Source organism: Oncorhynchus masou, unplaced genomic scaffold (genome assembly GCF_036934945.1).
Source record: "Oncorhynchus masou masou isolate Uvic2021 unplaced genomic scaffold, UVic_Omas_1.1 unplaced_scaffold_1628, whole genome shotgun sequence".
NCBI lineage: Eukaryota > Metazoa > Chordata > Actinopteri > Salmoniformes > Salmonidae > Oncorhynchus > Oncorhynchus masou.
The window spans coordinates 30,001-37,500 of record NW_027006380.1 but is presented as its reverse complement, the minus strand read 5'-3'; the positions used below and the strand labels follow the sequence as shown (position 1 = coordinate 37,500).

The 7,500-nt window shown below is 45.2% G+C and overlaps 1 protein-coding gene across 1 annotated transcript in view; it reads right to left on the bottom strand.

The window, feature by feature from the left end:
• Window positions 1–7,500, bottom strand: part of LOC135531532 (serine/threonine-protein kinase TAO1-like) — a 44,713-nt gene that overhangs the window by 15,575 nt on the left and 21,638 nt on the right.

The window sequence follows — 7,500 nt, the reverse complement described above, 5'->3', positions numbered from 1 at the left end:
TGTAGGCAGGTTACATAGGATTCCAACCTTCTCAAACACTCTTTACCTTTTTGAGAAAAATATATAATTCATAACGTATTTTTTGGGGTCAGAACCTAAGATAGAGGCTGTCTGTATTCCTGATTTCATGGTCCTGATTTATCGCTGTGCTGATCCCTGGACACTTCATTACCTCTGTATTCCTGTTTTATCGCTGTGCTGATCCCTGGACAGTTCATTACCTCTGTATTCCTGATTTCATGGTCCTGTTTTATCGCTGTGCTGATCCCTGGACAGTTCATTACCTCTGTATTCCTGATTTCATGGTCCTGTTTTATCGCTGTGCTGATCCCTGGACAGTTCATTACCTCTGTATTCCTGATTTCATGGTCCTGTTTTATCGCTGTGCTGATCCCTGGACAGTTCATTACCTCTGTCAAATTGTTTATATTTGACAGCTAGTACTATAATAAAAGACTACACAGGATTCCCCAAATGACGGCTCACGAGCTGAATTTGGCCTGCAGGTGGTTTTATTTGGCCCCCCCCAAGATTTCAGAGCAAAATTTAAAGATATACAGTGCATTGGGAACGTATTCAGTTCCCTTGACTTCTTCCACATTTCGTTACAGCCTGATTCTAAAATGGACTGCCTCTGTGATTATTATTATTTGACCCTGCTGGTCATCTATGAACATTTGAACATCTTGGCCATGTTCTGTTATCATCTCCACCCAGTATAGCCAGAAGAGGACTGGCCACCCCACAGAGCCTGGTTCCTCTCTAGGTTTCTTCCTAGGTTTTGGCCTTTCTAGGGAGTTTTTCCTAGCCAACGTGCTTCTACACCTGCATTGCTTTCTGTTTGGGGTTTTAGGCTGGGTTTCTGTACAGCACTTTGAGATATCAGCTGATGTACGAAGGGCTATATAAATACATTTGATTTGATTTTGATGATATAGGTTTGTTTTCCTCATCAATCTAAACACAATACCCAATAACGACAAAGAAAGGTTTCTAGAATTTTTAGCAAATTTAATACGAAGAAAAAGAAAAAAATGAAATATCACGTAAGTATTCAGACCCTTTACTCAGTACTCTGTTGAAGCACCTTTGGTAGCGATTACAGCCTCGAGTCTTCTTGGGTTTGACGCTACAAGCTTGGCACACCTGTATTTGGGGAGTTTCTCCCCCATTCTTCTCTGTAGATCCTCTCAAGCTCTGTCAGGTTGGATGGGGAGCTTCGCTGCACAGCTATTTTCAGGTCTCTCCAGAGATGTTCGATCGGGTTCAAGTCCGGGGCTCTGGGTGGGCCACTCAAGGACATTCAGAGACGTGTCCCGAAGCAACTCCATCGTTGTCTTGTCTGTGTGGTTAGGATCGTTGTCCTGTTGGAAGGTGAACCTCTGCCCCAGTCTGAGGTCCTGAGCGCTCCGGAGCAGGTTTTCATCAAGGATCTCTCTGTACTTTCCTCTGTTCATCTTTCCCTCCATCCTGACTAGTCTCCCAGTCCCTGCCGCTGAAAATCATCACCACAGCATGATGCTGCCACCACCATGCTTCACCGTAGGGATGGTGCCAGGTTTCCTTCAGACATGACGCTTGGCATTCAGACCAAAGAGTTCAATCTTGGTTTCATCAGACCAGAGAATTTTGTTTCTCATGGTCTGACTCCTTTAGGTGCCTTTTGGCAAACTCCAAGTGGGCTGTCATGTGCCTTTTTACTGAGGAGTGGCTTCCATCTGGCCACTCTACCATAAAGGCCTGATTGGTGGACTGCTGCAGAGATGGTTGTCCTTCTGGAAGTTTCTCCCATCTCCACAGAAGACCTCTGGAGCTCTGTCAGAGTGACCGTTGGGTTCTTGGTCACATCCCCGACCAAGGCTTCTGTCCCCTGACTGCTCAGTTTGGTCGTGTGGCCTGCTCTAGGAAGAGTATTGGTGGTTCCAAACTTCTTCCACTTAAGAATGATGGAGGTCACAGTGTTCTTGGGGATCTTCAATGCTACAGACAGTTTATGGTAACCCTTCCCCAGATCTGTGCCTCGACACAATCCTGTCTCTGAGCACTACGGAAAATTCCTTCAACCTCATGGCTTGGTTTTTGCTCTGACATGCACTGTCAACTGTGGGACCTTTATATAGACAGGTGTGTGCCTTTCCAAATCATGTCCAATCAATTGAATTTACCACAGTTCGACTCCAAGTTGTAGAAACATCAAGGATGATCAATGAAAACAGGATGCACCTGAGCTCAATTTCGAGTCTCATAGCAAAAAGTCTGAATACTTATGTAAATAAGGTATCTGTTGTTTATTTTTAATACATTTGCAAAAAAAAAAGGTTATGGGGTATTGTGATGTCATTATGGGGTATTGTGATGTCATTATGGGGTATTGTGATGACATTATGGGGTATTGTGATGACATTATGGGGTATTGTGATGTCATTATGGGGTATTGTGATGTCATTATGGGGTATTGTGATGTCATTATGGGTTATTGTGATGTCATTATGGTGTATTGTGATGTCATTATGGGTTATTGTGATGTCAGTACGGGGTATTGTGATGTCAGTACGGGGTATTGTGATGTCATTATGGTGTATTGTGTGTAGATTGATGAGGTAAAACATGTATTTAATCCATTTTTATAATAAAGCTGTAATGTAACAAAACGTGGGGTCAGAATAGCTTCCAAATGCCCTGTATATACACTACCGTTCAACACGTGGGGTCACTTGGCCGATTAATTAGGGCCGATTTCAAAAGCATAGCGGTGTGTGTGTGTATATAGCGGTGTGTGTGTATATAGCGGTGTGTGTGTGTATATAGCGGTGTGTGTGTGTGTATATAGCGGTGTGTGTGTGTATATAGCGGTGTGTGTGTGTATATATAGCGGTGTGTGTGTGTGTATATAGCGGTGTGTGTGTGTATATAGCGGTGTGTGTGTGTATATAGTGGTGTGTGTGTGTATAGCGGTTTGTGTATAGCGGTGTGTGTGTGTATATAGCGGTGTGTGTATATAGCGGTGTGTGTGTATATAGCGGTGTGTGTGTATATAGCGGTGTGTGTGTGTATAGCGGTGTGTGTGTGTATAGCGGTGTGTGTGTGTATATAGCGGTGTGTGTGTGTATAGCGGTGTGTGTGTGTGTATAGCGGTGTGTGTGTATATAGCGGTGTGTGTGTATATAGCGGTGTGTGTGTGTATAGAGGTGTGTGTGTATATAGCGGTGTGTGTGTGTATAGAGGTGTGTGTGTATAGCGGTGTGTGTGTGTATAGCGGTGTGTGTGTGTGTATAGCGGTGTGTGTGTGTATAGCGGTGTGTGTGTGTGTATAGCGGTGTGTGTGTATATAGCGGTGTGTGTGTGTATAGAGGTGTGTGTGTATATAGCGGTGTGTGTGTGTATAGAGGTGTGTGTGTATAGCGGTGTGTGTGTGTATAGAGGTGTGTGTGTGTGTGTGTGTATAGCGGTGTGTGTGTGTGTGTATAGCGGTGTGTGTGTGTATAGAGGTGTGTGTGTGTATAGAGGTGTGTGTGTGTGTGTGTGTGTGTGTGTATATAGCGGTGTGTGTGTGTATAGCGGTGTGTGTGTATATATAGCGGTGTGTGTGTGTGTGTATATAGCAGTGTGTGTGTGTGTGTGTGTATAGCGGTGTGTGTGTATATAGCGGTGTGTGTGTATATAGCGGTGTGTGTGTGTGTATAGCGGTGTGTGTGTGTATAGCGGTGTGTGTGTGTGTATAGCGGTGTGTGTGTGTATAGCGGTGTGTGTGTATATAGCAGTGTGTGTGTGTATATAGCGGTGTGTGTGTGTATATAGCGGTGTGTGTGTGTATATAGCGGTGTGTGTGTATATAGCGGTGTGTGTGTGTATATAGCGGCGTGTGTGTATAGCGGTGTGTGTGTGTGTGTATAGCGGTGTGTGTGTATAGCGGTGTGTGTGTGTGTATAGCGGTGTGTGTGTGTTTATAGCGGTGTGTGTGTGTATATAGCGGTGTGTGTGTGTATATAGCGGCGTGTGTGTATAGCGGTGTGTGTGTGTGTATATAGCGGTGTGTGTGTGTATATAGCGGTGTGTGTGTATATAGCGGTGTGTGTGTGTATATAGCGGCGTGTGTGTATAGCGGTGTGTGTGTATAGCGGTGTGTGTGTATAGCGGTGTGTGTGTGTGTATATAGCAGTGTGTGTGTGTGTATAGCGGTGTGTGTGTGTATTTAGCAGTGTGTGTGTGTGTATAGCGGTGTGTGTGTGTATATAGCAGTGTGTGTGTGTATATAGCGGTGTGTGTGTGTATATAGCAGTGTGTGTGTGTATATAGCAGTGTGTGTGTGTATATAGCGGTGTGTGTGTGTATATAGCAGTGTGTGTGTGTATAGCGGTGTGTGTGTATATAGCGGTGTGTGTGTATAGCGGTGTGTGTGTATAGCGGTGTGTGTATAGCGGTGTGTGTGTGTGTATAGCGGTGTGTGTGTGTATATAGCGGCGTGTGTGTATAGCGGTGTGTGTGTGTGTATAGCGGCGTGTGTGTATAGCGGTGTGTGTGTGTGTATAGCGGTGTGTGTGTATAGCGGTGTGTGTGTATAGCGGTGTGTGTGTATAGCGGTGTGTGTGTATAGCGGTGTGTGTGTATATAGCGGTGTGTGTGTATATAGCGGTGTGTGTGTGTATATAGCGGTGTGTGTGTATATAGCGGTGTGTGTGTGTATATAGCGGTGTGTGTGTGTATATAGCGGTGTGTGTGTATAGCGGTGTGTGTGTATATAGCGGTGTGTGTGTATAGCGGTGTGTGTGTGTATAGAGTTGTGTGTGTGTGTGTGTATATAGCAGTGTGTGTGTATATAGCGGTGTGTATGTGTATATAGCAGTGTGTGTGTGTATATAGCGGTGTGTGTGTGTATATAGCGGTGTGTGTGTGTATATAGCGGTGTGTGTGTGTATATAGCGGTGTGTATGTGTATATAGCGGTGTGTGTGTGTATATAGCGGTGTGTGTGTGTATATAGCGGTGTGTGTGTGTATATAGCAGTGTGTGTGTGTATATAGCAGTGTGTGTGTGTATATAGCGGTGTGTGTGTGTATATAGCGGTGTGTGTGTGTATATAGCGGTGTGTGTGTGTATATAGCAGTGTGTGTGTGTATATAGCAGTGTGTGTGTGTATATAGCAGTGTGTGTGTGTATATAGCAGTGTGTGTGTGTATATAGCAGTGTGTGTGTGTATATAGCAGTGTGTGTGTGTATATAGCGGTGTGTGTGTGTATATAGCGGTGTGTGTGTATATAGCGGTGTGTGTGTATAGCGGTGTGTGTGTGTCTAGCGGTGTGTGTATAGCGGTGTGTGTGTGTGTATAGCGGTCTGTGTGTGTATATAGCGGCGTGTGTGTATAGCGGTGTGTGTGTGTGTATAGCGGTGTGTGTGTATAGCGGTGTGTGTGTATAGCGGTGTGTGTGTATAGCGGTGTGTGTGTATATAGCGGTGTGTGTGTGTATATAGCGGTGTGTGTGTGTATATAGCGGTGTGTGTGTATATAGCGGTGTGTGTGTATATAGCGGCGTGTATGTATAGCGGTGTGTATGTGTATAGCGGTGTGTGTGTGTATATAGCGGCGTGTGTGTATAGCGGTGTGTGTGTGTATAGCGGTGTGTGTGTGTATAGCGGTGTGTGTGTCTAGCGGTGTGTGTGTATGTATAGCGGTGTGTGTGTGTATAGCGGTGTGTGTGTGTATAGCGGTGTGTGTGTGTATAGCGGTGTGTGTGTATAGCAGTGTGTGTGTGTGTGTATAGCGGTGTGTGTGTGTATAGCGGTGTGTGTGTGTATAGCGGTGTGTGTGTGTATAGCGGTGTGTGTGTGTATAGCGGTGTGTGTGTGTATAGCGGTGTGTGTGTGTGTGTATAGCGGTGTGTGTGTATAGCGGTGTGTGTGTGTATAGCGGTGTGTGTGTGTATAGCGGTGTGTGTGTGTATAGCGGTGTGTGTGTGTATAGCGGTGTGTGTGTGTGTGTATAGCGGTGTGTATGTGTATATAGCGGTGTGTGTGTGTATATAGCAGTGTGTGTGTGTATATAGCAGTGTGTGTGTGTATATAGCGGTGTGTATGTGTATATAGCAGTGTGTATGTGTATATAGCAGTGTGTGTGTGTATATAGTGTGTGTGTGTATATAGCGGTGTGTGTGTGTATATAGCAGTGTGTGTGTGTATATAGCAGTGTGTGTGTGTGTATATAGCAGTGTGTGTGTGTGTATATAGCGGTGTGTGTGTGTATATAGCGGTGTGTGTGTATAGCGGTGTGTGTGTATAGCGGTGTGTGTGTATAGCAGTGTGTGTGTGTGTATAGCAGTGTGTGTGTGTATATAGCAGTGTGTGTGTGTATATAGCAGTGTGTGTGTGTATATAGCAGTGTGTGTGTGTGTGTATAGCGGTGTGTGTGTGTATATAGCGGCGTGTGTGTATAGCGGTGTGTGTGTGTATAGCGGTGTGTGTGTGTATATAGCGGTGTGTGTGTGTATATAGCGGCGTGTGTATATAGCGGTGTGTGTGTGTATATAGCAGTGTGTGTGTGTATATAGCGGTGTGTGTGTGTATATAGCGGTGTGTGTGTGTATATAGCGGTGTGTGTGTGTATATAGCGGTGTGTGTGTATAGCGGTGTGTGTGTATAGCGGTGTGTGTGTATAGCAGTGTGTGTGTGTATATAGCAGTGTGTGTGTGTATATAGCAGTGTGTGTGTGTATATAGCAGTGTGTGTGTGTATATAGCGGTGTGTGTGTGTATATAGCGGTGTGTGTGTGTATATAGCGGTGTGTGTGTGTATATAGCAGTGTGTGTGTGTATATAGCAGTGTGTGTGTGTATATAGCAGTGTGTGTGTGTATATAGCAGTGTGTGTGTGTATATAGCAGTGTGTGTGTGTATATAGCAGTGTGTGTGTGTATATAGCGGTGTGTGTGTGTATATAGCGGTGTGTGTGTGTATAGCGGTGTGTGTGTATAGCGGTGTGTGTGTGTCTAGCGGTGTGTGTGTATAGCGGTGTGTGTGTGTGTATAGCGGTCTGTGTGTGTATATAGCGGCGTGTGTGTATAGCGGTGTGTGTGTGTGTATAGCGGTGTGTGTGTATAGCGGTGTGTGTGTATAGCGGTGTGTGTGTATAGCGGTGTGTGTGTATATAGCGGTGTGTGTGTGTATATAGCGGTGTGTGTGTGTATATAGCGGTGTGTGTGTATATAGCGGTGTGTGTGTATATAGCGGCGTGTATGTATAGCGGTGTGTATGTGTATAGCGGTGTGTGTGTATATAGCGGCGTGTGTGTATAGCGGTGTGTGTGTGTATAGCGGTGTGTGTGTGTATAGCGGTGTGTGTGTCTAGCGGTGTGTGTGTATGTATAGCGGTGTGTGTGTGTATAGCGGTGTGTGTGTGTATAGCGGTGTGTGTGTGTATAGCGGTGTGTGTGTATAGCAGTGTGTGTGTGTGTGTATAGCGGTGTGTGTGTGTATAGCGGTGTGTGTGTGTATAGCGGTGTGTGTGTGTATA